Here is a 14740-nt window from a genome sequence, read left to right as displayed (position 1 = left end):
AGCAGGGCACAGGCTGATAGAATTTTGTCAAGAGAATACGATGGTCATAGCAAACACTCTTTTCCAACAACCCAAGAGACAGCTCTACACATGGACATCACCAGACGGTCAACACAGAAATCAGATTGCTCTGCAGCCAAAGATGGAGAAGCTCTATACAGTCAGTAAAAACAAGACCAGGAGCTGACTGTGGCTCAGACCATGAGCTTCTCCTTGCAAAGTTTAGGCTTAAACTGAAGAAAGTAGGGAAAAGCACTAGGCCACTTAGGTATGAATTAAATCATATCCCTGTCGAATATACAGTAGAGGTGACAAATAGATTTAAGGAATTAGTTCTGATAGACAGAGTGCCTGAAGAACTATGGACAGAGGTTCGTGACATTGTACAACAGGTAGCAACCAAAACCATCCCAAAGAAAAAGAAATGCAAGAAAGCAAAATGGCTGTCTGAGGAAGCTTTGCAAATAGCTGAGGAAAGGAGGGAAGCGAAAGGCAAGGGAGAAAAAGAAAGATACGCCCAATTGAATGCAGAATTCCAGAGAATAGCTAGAAGAGATAAGAATGCCTTCTTAAATGAACAGTGCAAAGAAATAGAAGAAAACAATAGAATAGGGAGGACTAGAGATCTTTTCAAGAAAATTGGAGAGATGAAGGGAACGTTTAATGCAAAAATGGGCATGATAAAGGACCAAAATGGCAGGGACCTAACAGAGGCAGAAGGGATTAAGAAGAGGTGGCAAAATTACACAGAAGAACTATACAAGAATGAGCTTAATGTCCCAGATAATCACAATGAGGTGGTCACTGACCTCGAGCCAGACATCCTAGAATGTGAAGTGAAGTGGGCCTTAGAAAATCTGAGCAACAACAAAGCTAGTGGAGGTGACAGTATTCCAGCTGAGCTATTCAAAATCTTAAAAGACAATGCAGTAAAAGTGCTACACTCAATTTCCCAGCAAATTTGGAAAACTCAACAGTGGCCACAGGATTGGAAAAGATCAGTTTACATTCCAATTCCAAAGAAAGGCAGTGCCAAAGAATGTTCAAACTATCGCACCATTGCACTCATTTCTCATGCTAGCAAAGTCATGCTTAAAATCCTACAAGCTAGACTTCAGCAGTATGTGGATCGAGAACTACCAGAAGTACAGGCAGGATTTCGAAGAGGCAGAGGAACTAGAGATCAAATTGCCAACATACGCTGGATCATGGAGAAAGCTAGAGAGTTCCAGAAAAACATCTACTTCTGCTTCATTGACTATGCTAAAGCCTTTGATTGTGTGGATCATAACAAACTATGGCAAGTCCTTAAAGAGATGGGAGTACCAGACCATCTTATTTGTCTCTTGAGAAACCTATATGCAGGTCAAGAAGCAACAGTGAGAACTGGACACGGAACCACTGATTAGTTCAAAATTGGGAAAGGAGTCCGGCAAGGCTGTATACTGTCACCCTGCCTATTTAACTTATATGCAGAGCACATCATGAGAAAGGCAGGGCTAGATGAATCAAAAGTTGGAATTAAGATTGCCGGAAGAAATATCAACAACCTAAGATACGCAGATGATACCACTCTAATGGCAGAAAGTGAAGAAGAACTAAAGAGCCTCTTGTTGCGGGTGAAGAAGGAGAGTGCAAAACTTGGGTTGAAACTTAACATTAAGAAAACCAAGATCATGGCATCTGGCCCTCTCAATTCCTGGCAAATAGATGGGGAAGAAATGGAGGTAGTGACAGATTTTATTTTCCTGGGCTCCAAGATCACTGCAGATGGGGACTGTAGCCAAGAAATTAAAAGACGCTTGCTCCTGGGGAGGAAAGCCATGGCAAATCTAGACAGCACACTAAAAAGCAGAGACATCACCCTGTCAACAAAAGTGCGTATAGTCAAGGCTATGGTCTTCCCAGTTGCAATGTATGGCAGTGAAAGTTGGACCATAAGAAAGGCTGAGCGCCAAAGAATTGAGGCCTTTGAACTATGGTGCTGGAGAAGACTCCTGCGAGTCCCTTGGACTGCAAGGCGATCAAACCGGTCAGTCCTAGAGGAGATCAATCCTGACTGCTCTTTAGAAGGCCAGATCCTGAAGCTAAAACTCAAATACTTTGGCCACCTAATGAGAAGGAAGGACTCACTGGAGAAGAGCCTAATGCTGGGAAAGATTGAGGGCAATAGAAGAAGGGGACGACAGAGAATGAGGTGGCTGGATGGAGTCACTGAAGCAGTAGGCGTGAGCTTAAATGGACTCCAGAAGATGGTAGAGGACAGGAAGGCCTGGAGGAATTTTGTCCATAGGGTCGCGATGGGTCGGACATGACTTCGCAGCTAACAACAAATACTTTTCATCATTGTCTTAACTGCAAGCAGTGATTCAACAAGGCAGTTGCTAAACAAGGATTACCTTTATTTCTTTCTTAGAAGGATCCATATCCTGGGCTACATCATGGATGGGTTTAGTTTGCTTCTGGAAGATTATATATGTTAAAATGGCTTTTTGGGGTGGATCGATTTGATTTTGTTTTGTTTTAGTGTGCTTTTTTTTTTTACAATGCCAACCAAATGACTTAAAACTCTCTAGTCCTGGGGATTAAGGAAGGACTGATAAGTTGGAGGAAAGGGAGTTTTTGACATTGTTGTTCCCCCAAAAGGCTGGCAGCCATCCAGACACAGGGTCTCTTATTGTTAACTGTTTAATTATGGGGGGAAGGGGTGTAATATATGCTGTAAAAGGGATTTTTATAGTTATAAACAGAGTTCGCAGGTTTGACAGCTGACAGCTCCACACGCGGCTCCCGCTGACAGCTCCACACGCGGTTTCCACTGACAGCTACCGATAACAGCTGCGACCGGACAGCTCCGCATGCGGTCAGCCAGGATTGGTCGAGCGGAAACAGCGGGAGAATCCCCGAACAGGGATTGGCCAGAAGTCCACCAGCGGGACTATATAAGGGGGTTTGAAACGCACTAAGTCAGGGGTCTTCAAACTGCGCCCTTTTATGACTTGTGGACTTCAACTCCCAGCATTCCTCAGCCAGGCACGTTGGCTGAGGAATTCTGGGAGTTGAAGTCCACAAGTCAAAAAAGGGCCAAGTTTGAAGACCCTTGCGCTAAGTTGTTCCTGTGGAGGCGAATAAACAGCTGATCTCACACTAGCCTGCTGTCCTTTTTCTAACCGGGAACCTGCCAAACAATACAGAAGGAAAGGGAGTTTTTGTCATTGTTGTTTCCCCAAAAGGCTAGCAGCCATCCAGACACAGGGTCTCTTATGGAGGACTCATGGAGCCAGAAGAAACTGGGCAGAGGGTTGGAGTCTGCTTGGTGCTTTAACAGTATTTGTATTGGCATTGGTTATTGGCTTTTATGATATCTGTTTTATTTAATTTCTCAGTACAGCTTTATGAGGTCTGATAGAAGATGAGAGGGGGGAGGGGGGAGGAGGGAGGGAGAGATGATGATGATGATGATGATAGTAATAATAATAATAATAATAATAATAATAATAATAATAATAATGATAATAATAATAATAATAATAATAATAATAATAATAATCTGTTGCTGTCTTCACAAAGTCAAAATTGAGAAGACAGCAACAGACAGTAAGTGCCGCCTATGCAAAGAAGCTGCAAGAAGATCGCACAGACTGACTACAAGCAGCGGCATGACAAAGTAGCAACAATGGTGCATTGGAAAATCTGTAAGCAATATCATTTGCCTGTAAGCAAGAACTGGTGGGATCATAAAATAGAGAAAAGACATAGAAAATGATAAAATTAAACTGCTCTGGGACTTCAGAATTCAAACAGACAAGCACCTGCAACATAACACCCCTTATCAACATAACAATTGTTGATAAGAAAGACAAAAAAGTCTGGATAGTGGACGTGGCAGTGCCTGGAGACAGCAGAATAAACGAGAAAGAACTGGAGAAGATAACAAAATAGAAAGACCTACAAATAGAAATAGAAAGACTGTGGCAAAGGCAAGCAAGGGTAGTACCAATAGTAAGAGGCACCTTGGGTGCAATCCCAAAACAACTGGAGCACCACTTGAACACCATTGGCATTGACAAATTTGCCATTAGTCAATTGCAAAAGGCGGCCTTACTAGGAACTGCTTCCATCCTGTGACGATATCTGTAATACCATCAAACATCCACATCTGCCTATCCCAGGTCCTTGGTAAGGACTCGATAGGTAGACAAAAATGCCAAATCCTGTCTGAACATCTGACTGACTGTGCAATGATCAATAATAATAATACCTCACACATCAAAAATGGCAATAGTCATAAGTGCGAGAACTGGTTGTGAGTCACTTTTTTTCAATGCCTTTGTAACTTCAGTCAGTAAAATGAATGGTTGTAAGTCAAGGACTACCTGTAAATGCTCAGGCAGGAAACCTATACCACTTCAGGCAAATGGCTGTCCAGTCTCTTCTTAAAAACTTCCAGTGTTGGAACATTCACAGCTTCTGGAGGCAGGTTGTTCCACTGGTTAATTGTTCTAACTGTCAGAAAGTTTCTCCTTAGTTCTAGGTTGCTTCTCTCTTTAGTTAGTTTCCATCCGTTGCTTCTTGTCCTGCCCTCGGGCGCTTTGGAGAATAGCTCGACTCCTCTTCTTTGTGGCAGCCCCCCCCCGCCCAAGATAATTTTTAATGAAATAAATAAAGCTGCTCCTGCAGGTTAGCAATTCATCTCAAGGGGCAGTTATACATCATTCTGACAATTGGCAAAAAAAACACCTGTACTTATGTCCTTCAGACAAGGGCATCCAACCCATGACAACTAGGTCCAGCCCCTGCTCAAGAATCCAGATTAACACACCCTTGACAGATGACTGTCTGGCCTCCCCTTGAATGCATTTAATGAAGGAGAGCCCACTTCTTCTTTGGGTGGTTGATTTTGCTGTCAAATTGCTTACTGTAAATTAATACTTTCAAGCCCAACACATACTACCTATTCCCTGCCCTACACTCTGGAATGCTAGAGAAAGGATTTTCAGCATCTTTTCTTCTTTGGTTGGACTAGAACTTTGGTTGGACTAGAAGACCTCCAAGGTCCCTTCCAACTCTGTTATTCTGTGATATCCTGTTACATTAAGCACAGATCTCCACTGGGCAGTTACTAGGGGGGGGCACATGACCCCTCATTTATTCCCCGGAAATAAATGCTCAAACTTTCAGCATTGATTCAAAGTTGACTGTTCAAAGAAAGAAAAAGCACTACTATCCATAAGACAGTTGTATTATTTCAAGAAAAGTCACAAAGACATGGGAAAAAATAGAACAGATACACATTTAAGGGTATCACTTATCATTGAAAAGCCATGCTTAATTCACTGTGAAACTTTCAATCTCTGAACTGCAGTTTGGATGTTCCTCCTAAAGGTTATAGAGAAATATGTTTATGAAGTTATCATAAATGACATTCAGGGATTACATTTATGGATATGGATATATAATGAACTGATACTTCAGATACCTACACGTGTCACAAAATTTCTGGAAAATAAGGATTACTGGGCGGTGGAGGAATAAATGCTACAAAACCAGAAACATAAACAGCATCCAAAATCCAGCATCTGAAAATACTGTAGTAAGGTTGGAAGTTGTATATGAGAAAAACCCAGTTGGATCCTATTATCAAGAGCTCAAATAATAATTTGAGGAGAAACACAATGCAAAACACTTCTTAATGCATGCCCCCCCGCCCGTTTTATTAAAAGAAACAGCATTTCAATTTGCGTTCCCAAGCTTAGCTTTGCAAGTGTAATTTACAACTAGATAATTGCATTCCATTACCCCCACTTTCCTCTGCTCACTTGGAAGATAAACAAAGAGGCTTGAAATATTTTAAAAGGAAGTTTTTATTTTAAGGGGCTAAAGATACCGGACAGGGTTGTCCCTTTTTCAGACTAGCACCAATCCTTTTTGATAGAATATGATGTCTCCAGTTCTGATTTTTCCTTTGCGTTTCCTAGATTCTTGGTCTGCCAGTGCCATATTTGTTTGTTTGTTTACTTTTTATAAAATGTATTGGCCATCCATCTTACCACAGGGGAACTCTGGGCAAATTAGAATCATAAAAAATGTATTCATACGTGTGCATTAAAAGATAAATTAAAACCAAACACTAAAATCTACTGTAATGATGGGGCAGAGTGGAGGAAGATGGGATCTGTTGTTCCTTGATCAACCATCTCCACTGTGCTATTGGGGCTCCAAGCCATATGGCAGAGCGAGGTCTTGAGGCCCTTACAAAAGGATACAAGGGTATCCCTATTCCACTTGTGAGAATCTTGCCTTGGCCTCTTTTCAACAAATAAAGCTCTAATAGGGTAACACTCACCAGTATCTTAACAGATATCACTGCTTTTTCCTCAAACAGCAAATACAACAGCCAACGCTATCCAGATCCATCCTGAGTTTGCCATCTACTTCATCAAATTTCTCTTCCCAGAATTCTTCATGATTTTTAAGACTCCACCTTCTTTTGCCACTTCAATTCCTCCCCCTCCCCCTATAGGAAAATGTTTTGTGAAATTAAACAGGCTATTTACTCATCAGAACAATAAAATAAGGTGTTTGTTTATGATTCTGGATGGCTATATGTCAAGATGGCAAGGGGCCATCTCAGTGATTCCCTGAAGTTTCTCCTAGTTTAGCTCCATATTTCCAGCTATGTTCTGTGAGATTTTTTTTCATCAGTCACAGCAGATCCAATGCATTTTCCAGTTTAAGTAATGCTCCATTCAAATAATGTTATCTTTGTTCACACAGTATGTAAGTTCTGCCTTGTAGCAACATGTCCTTGTTGACCATCTTGGAATCAAATACATCTCATAAACTAGATGGAGCTACTTTGGAAAGTATAGAATTTCGCCTCATCCTATATAAGCTACTATGGAAGAACGCCATACAATATAATCATGCTAGGTTAACATTATGGGAAAATCCGCACAGTATTTGAAAAGAGGAAAGCAATCATTTTGTTAGAGAACCTGGGTTGGTCAGGAGTGTATATTTTAAATCAATCTGTTGGATCAGAAGTTTGTTTTAATTATTTAAGAAGTTGCCATGGTTTCCCCCCCCCAAAAAAGGAGAATGGCAATAGCTTCAGTTAAAAGACATTTTTATCTCTAGATATGAAACTGCAGATTATTTCTGAACCCTTCCTAATATTAGAAGCTTGAATATGTTCCTTATAAAATAATAAGCACAGAACAGCTGTTGGTAAATGGTTGTTGAAATAGATGCTCAAGAACCATGGAATAAGAAACTGAAATATGTAATACATGGATATGAGAGGAAGCCCATTTACATGTCATTTTTTAATATATTTAAATAGATCCTTAATTCACAGAAAATATAATTTTGTGTCTAATGGGTGCCTATGCATCTTTTCAGGAAGGAAATGTTCCTCAATTCATTTTTTTAAGAAATGACGCTAAAATGCAGTATTTATTCATACGATACGATCAGCTTTAACAGCTCTTCTAATTCCTTATATTAGTTATGTTTTAGAGCAGTCTTGTGTCTCATTTACACAATCTATGCAACTATGGCAGAAATCAATCATCACACATTAGGCAAAGATAAGCCTTCAGGAAGAGCATTAAGACTTGGCTCTGTCAACTGGGATGGGGTGGAAGAGTGTTAGAAAGCTCTGTGGAGACACAGGTAGTCCTCAACTTACAACCATTCGTTTAGTGACCATTCAAAGTTACAATGGCACTGAAAAAAGTGACTTATGACCATTTTTCACCCGTACAACCATTGCAATGGTGGTCATGTGATTAAAATTCAGATGCTTGGCAACTGACTCACATTTATGACGGTGGCAGTGTCCCGGGGTCATGTGATCATCTTTTGTGACCTTCTGACAAACAAAGTCAATGGGGAAGCCATATTCATTTTACAGCCATGTTACTAACTTAACAGCTGCAGTGATTCACTTAACAACTGTGGCAAGAAAGGTCATAAAATGGGTCAAAACTCGCTTGTCTCGCTTAGCAATGGAAATTTTGGCCTCAGTTATGGTCATAAGTCGAGGACTACCTGTAGCTGATACCGTGAGGATGTTCTCTCCACCATTTTAAGTTTTTGACTTTTAATACTGTATCCCTAATTTTGTTTTTAACTTTGCTCTTACATATGCTTTTATGTTATGACCTGTTTTTATGGTAAGCAGCCCAGAGTCACATGACTGAGATGAGCAGTATAAAAATATGATGAATGAACAAACAAACGAATGAATGAAATATCCTGGCACAGGGTTTTTATTCTAAAATACAATAAGTATAAATCCAACATCATTCATGTGTACATATAGAATTAGCCTATGACACTCATCTTCTTGAAATCCTGATATGTGAAAAATGCCATATTGTTTCTGACAAGGACTTTTTTCTCACTCTGTGTACACTATGATGAAAAAAAAACTTCACAGCAGCCAATACCAATTTTTAGGGGGAAAAAGATACTTCTGCAATAGATACAATAGTTAAATACCCTAAGACAGTGTAGTAGGTAGATAATGTCTGAGATACAATAAAGTCCCAACTGGCTAACTATAGGATCTTCTCTCTAGAAAAAGAAGAGGTTAAAGTTTTAAAATAATTATATCTTTTTTTAAAGGAAAGTAGGGACACCTAGAGGCCAATTCATGCTCTTATAGTTTGTCTTCTCGGTGCAGCAATTTATCCTTAATGTGGAAATGATCCTTTTGCTGTTCATGGCAAAGAATGCATTTTTAATGTCATTTTTGGCCTTATTTTTCTGTCCTTAAACATATTTTGAGGGAGGGAAGTGGTCACTTAGTCTTATCTATCCAGACAGAAAAGGGGAAGACGTGTCTCTCCTCTCTTAAGCTGGGGAAGATCATTCTTCTGAATTTATCTCCTACAGCTGGAAGGAAGAGAAAGATCAAAGATCTCTCCAAAGCACCTGAAAGCAGGACAAGAAGCAACGGATGGAAACTAGTCAAGGAGAGAAGCAACCTAGAACTGAGGAGAAACTTCCTGACAGTTAGAACAACTAACCAGTGGAACAACCTGCCTCCAGAGGTAGTGAATGCTCCAACACTGGAGGTTTTTAAGAAGGGACTGGACAGCCATTTGCCTGAAATGGTATAAGGTTTCCTGCATGAGCAGGGGGTTGGACTAGATGACCTCCAAGGTCCCTTCCAACATTATTATTATTATTATTATTATTATTATTATTATTATTATTATTATTATTATTATTATTATTATCATCATCATGTCTGCATGTGACAAGAACAAAAACTGAATATGCTACTGATCTAGATTAGCAGCAGAAATTAGTAGAGGTGATCAGTGATGGGATTCAGACAGTGGTGGGATTCAAATATGTGGATGCCGCTTCTGGAAGTCCATTCTGGGCCTGGGCAGCAAAAAATTAGCTACCGATTCTGCCAAACTGGTGTGAACTGGCTGAATCCCACCACTGGCAGTGATTCCCTACCCTGGTTGCCAAGTACTCAAACCGGTTGCAGCCTCTAGATAGTTTCCAAGAGGAACCTCATGTAAAAGACATAGCAATAGTCAAGACTGCTTGTAAGCAAGGGAGAAATAAATTAGGGTTTCTTTACTAGGAAAAGAATATTCAGTAGGATATTTTTTTTCCCAACAGGATGGGGTCTAACAAGGACTATTGCCACATTTCCAAAGAAACTTGGCACTATTTAAATATTGCATCTCTGGAATTTCTCACTACCCGGAAAAACTGGGGTGTGTCTAATAAAATAAATATACACAACTCTCTCATTCTGAATTGGATTTATTCAGTCTCTTCTGGTATTGTCTACACTAATATTTGCTATGTTCTGCCATCCAGATGTATTGACACTTTAGTAAAATCGCCAGTTGTGGCGTCCAGGTTGGAGTCAGCTTAGCAACTAGAAGCTGCAAAACACACCTTTAAACACTAAACACAGTCTGTACTATATGTCAGGTCTCAGGTTTGGCTCAGGAACCATTAAAATGATAAAGCTTTGTATTCTTCATTTCTTTTTCTCCAAAAAAGCCAGGAAGTTTCAGATGTGCTAGAAAGCAATATGTGTTTTTATCTAGAGACATTTATATACTAAAAGAAGTGAATGTTTATAGATCAGGGTTGAATTATGGAATCCAGATCACTCTGGCTGGAATTATCCAATATTCAGTGTACCAAGATGTTAACTAGTTGTGTAATGAAAACCCAACCAAGCTCAGAAAGCACCAAGGATTCCATAAGTTTATATTTCATTTACTCAAAGCAAAGGGAAAAAAGCAAAGAGAGAATTAAAGACTAACCTATTCAGCTCTGGTACCAATGTTGAATTGCCTGCCCAGTCCAGTAGACTATCATGGGTTTTCCAGAAGCTAATAATGTCCATGTCCCACTGTCACCAATTTCACATTACCCTAGCGACTTGAGATGGTGACTGAACCTTATGCCACTGTCATTTTAACTATGCTTGATGAAATGCTTTCCTATTGCAGGGATAATGAAGATGTGCTTTGTGCTGGCATAAATGAATGCAAGAGGTCATAGACAACTGGCAGATTGTCCACCCCAAATCTAGAAATTCAAATAACTATTTTCAAATTCTAGAAATTCAAATAAGTACTAGAATTATCTCTCTCTTTTTCTATGCATGTGATGTAGGTAGCTCGGTTTTTAACATTCATTTTGTAATTATTTTATCACTGCCTCTAGTAACAGAGAGCTAAATTGAATGATATTAGTAGGAGTTCTGGATTATCATGCATTTGGGCCTGTGCTTTGAAATACAGTATATAGCTATTTAATTGAAGGAGCCTTGTTTCACTGAATTATGGTCCAGAGCAGGGTTTCTTGATAGATTTCAAGGAGTCCATGAATTTAAAGGGGGGGGGGACTCTATAATTTTATTTTAACCTCTAAACTGAAATTTAGAGATTTATAATAATACATGTAGGAAACAAAGTAAGTCTCTAGACTCCAAAAATGTGTATTAACAACAATAAATTGCATTATCTGAAATTGTTATAGCCTTAAAAATAGATTGTCTTCTTACTGATTTAATGGATGTAATAAAGAGGCACATATATTGCAATATTATATATCTGTTATTTTTATTATCTTGAGAACTGTATTTGAGCATAACTTTCCTTTGCAGTATATGTTATTTTATACATATTTTATAAATGCAGTATGTGTAGATATATGTAATATATTATTTTATGGATTTAAGCACGTTTTTCTGAAAATGAGTCACAGGATTATGGCTGTGGGGAAAATAGGAAAAGAATCAGATATATTCACCACCTTGTTTTATTTATAAAAAGTATTCATTATGTTTGCCACCTTGAGTTCTTTATAAAAATCTAAAATAAAATTTAAAAAATAGGTTTTTACCACAAAGACATTAAGAACCCCAGACATAGAATCCTCTAGATTGGAGCAGGATCTTTCAAATAATGCTTAAGGAAAGCCTCCAGCTTTGAATATTTGATCAAGATTGGAAATAACATTCAACTTTTGGGGAACGCTTAGGTTACTTCTAATAAATACATTTATAAAATACATTTGTATCCAACACTGATGATCTATCACTATGTTCTTCTAAAATGTTCAGGGAACGTTGTTGGGGTGCAGTCCTAGTCCAGTATTCCTAGTCATCTGGATTGAGGAGAAACCTAGAATATTCCTGAAAATCCCTTTGGAAAAACTTCCCAGCCTGTTGTGCCCTTCTTGTGTTGTATTACCGTGACCACAATTCCTGGATAGGAATTGCTCTGACTAGCTGATTTTCAAAGGTGGCCCACATAGACTGTTTAAAAAGACAGATTCTATTTTTGTAGTCCCCCCTGACAATGTCTGCTGAAAAGTGATAGCACTGTTTCTAGCCATTTTGGACTAAGATGCAGATGTTTGTTATTTTTACAAATTTCTCAAAGCGGTGAGGTGAACATATCCATCATACCTTTTCTCCTATTTTCTCCACAACAACAACCCTGTGAGGTGAACCCTGTGAGGTGACTGACCCAGTCACCTACCAATTGACTTTCATGGCTAAAGTGGGATTAGAACTCATGGTATCCTGCTTTCTAACCTGGTGCCTTAACCCCTAGGCCAAACTGGCTCTGAGGAAATTGATGAAAATTGTATATTGCATATTGCAATTCCTCCCAATTCATCTCCACTTTATGTGTAACATGCCTGAATCCTCAGCTTTCCCAAGTATTAAATGTTACACATATTTCACCATTTACTGTTGTTGCTGTTGGCTAGGCTGATATGAGAATTATGGGTATTTCTGTTCTCTATTCCAGAATTAATGTCATGGGGACAGATAAATTGATGCAGAAAGTTTTTTTTACTGAACATCAAACATCTGAAAAGCACCTTAATAAAATTACATGCTGAGTTATTTATTGTTACTATGGCCAATGTTAATGACACAATCATATTTTTAAATATTAATCAGCTGTTGTACAGGAAGTCTTAAATTTGTTCCAAAATGAAATGCATTATAATGGAATCTTCATCTACTTAACAAAGACTTCTGATTTGCATAGGCCGTCCAATATTTAATAAATATATACAGAATTAAGAGTTTAACAAGGTGTTAACACATTCATCTGCTGTTGTCAAAGCTGTAACTTGCTATATTCAAAATCCCTTTATCCACACATCTACACATACTGCAACATCAAGGAAGTGTTAAAATTCTCTTTAAACTTCACGTGCACCTATTAAAACATCTTCAAGGTTATCCCGAGACTTCCTTGTGATGAAAGCCCCCCAGATATTTTTCTGAAAAGATTTATTATGTACATTAGACACAATGTTCAGCCATAAAATCTAGGGACTTTGAAATTTTGACAAGCTTTCCCTTGCCCTGGTAAAATTAAAATATGCATGCCTTGAATGTTGTCATAGAAACATAGGGGGAGTATGAAAATACGGTAAGTGAATGTGATGAACAAGGATAATTTATATTTTCACCCTGCTTACCTCACACATTGCAAAATATAAATCATCCAATTTATGAGGGCCACGTCAAGTTTTGTCTGGAAGTGATGGATCAGTTTGAAGAATAATTGTATTTGCCTGCAATTAATCCAGACCTGGGCCAACAGATCCAAATTAATCAACTCCAAGAACAGTCCAAATTAAATTGTTTCTTGATAGTTTACACGTTAATTTTTCTTCGTAATGGATATTTTACTCTTTTACCAAGGTTTTACCACAGTGCCTTTTCTCTTAGCCGGTCCACCTTTAGTGTCGAAAAAAGTTATTTAGTATGTAATTGGCATAAGGTACAGAGTGAGCTGCTTTATTTCAACCAATACTTACTTTATCTACTTAATATTATTTACACTGTATGGTAGCAACACATTAGAGCTTCAGATAAATTGAATCAAGAATAGGCTCTTTTCCCAAGCAGGCTATTATATTGAGTCCTCCAAGGTCAAGTATTTCCTCTATGGGCTGGATCTAAAATCCTTTAACTCTTCAGAGGATTACTGGATCCTGGGACTCTACTGAAATCTGGACGATAGCACTTGGCAAGGTTACATCCTACTTTATTTTCTAACCCAGTCCTGTTCCAGATCCATTTATCAGACAGTATTTTATTGTTTTGAACATTCTATCTGTCGTCATTTGTACCAAGCGGCCGGACCAATCAAAAGGATTTATGCCTCAGGAAATGTGGAAGTTCTGTGAATATTCTTTAGCCTCACAAACAGAAGAATGGGGGAAGTGTGTGACAATATTTTCAGAAATCTGAAAGGATATCAGGTAGAAGAAAGTCAATATTTATTCTCTCTCATTCCAGAACATAGGACATGGAACATTTATTTAAATTACGGGAAGGTAAATCTCAATGAAATTTAAGAAGCAATCACCAAAAATACCCCTTCCCAATATTAACAGCAATTCGACCAATTGCTCAAATTTGACCAATCGACTAATTTGATCAATTAACCAGAGAGGTTGTTGGTTATATTCAAGAAGAGGCTAGATAGCCATCTGTTGGGTTATTTTAATTTGGGGCCTGGACTTGGATGCCTTAAGTGGTCCCTCCCAACACAGATATTGTTTCTATGATCTACAATTCTATGCCCAGATTCCACTTACTTAGTTACTTATTTATTTAACTTATTTTATTTATTCCATTCTTTCTAACTTCCATTAGTTTTGCCACAAAACTAGACTCATATTGGTCACTGATGATAATAAAGGCATGGATTAGAGCAGCATCCCCCAAACCTTTTGGCACCAGGGGCTGGTTTCGTGGAAGACAATTTTTCCATGGACCAGGGGGGAGGAAGAGCGTGCAACCTAGATCCCTTGCATGAGCACTTTATAACAAGATACACGGTCTTATAAGAATCTAATGACTAATGATCTGAAGTGGAGCTGAGGCGGTGATGTTAGCACTGGGAAGCAGCTGCAAAGACAGATGAAGTTTCAGTTGCTCACCTGCCAGTCACCTCCTGCTGTGCAGCCCAGCTCCTGACAGGCCATGACCCAGGAGTTGGGGACCCCTTGGTTTAGAGAAAATGGTTGGATGGATGCACCACTTAATTGATTTTGCACCTCTTCCTTCTTCTTTCCCTTCCTTTCATGATCTTGTCCTTTTATTGGTTTGACCCAGGAGGCTTTTTCAAGTATCGTGACAAACTTCATGCAATCATAGTGTAGTCCAGAATAATACACTTTGATCTGCAATTCAGTACCTGGCTGT

This window comes from Vipera ursinii (assembly GCF_947247035.1).
Source record: "Vipera ursinii genome assembly, chromosome: 3".
NCBI classification, from domain to species: Eukaryota; Metazoa; Chordata; class Lepidosauria; order Squamata; family Viperidae; genus Vipera; species Vipera ursinii.
The sequence above is the reverse complement of the archived record's forward strand: the minus strand, read 5'-3'. Positions refer to the sequence as shown.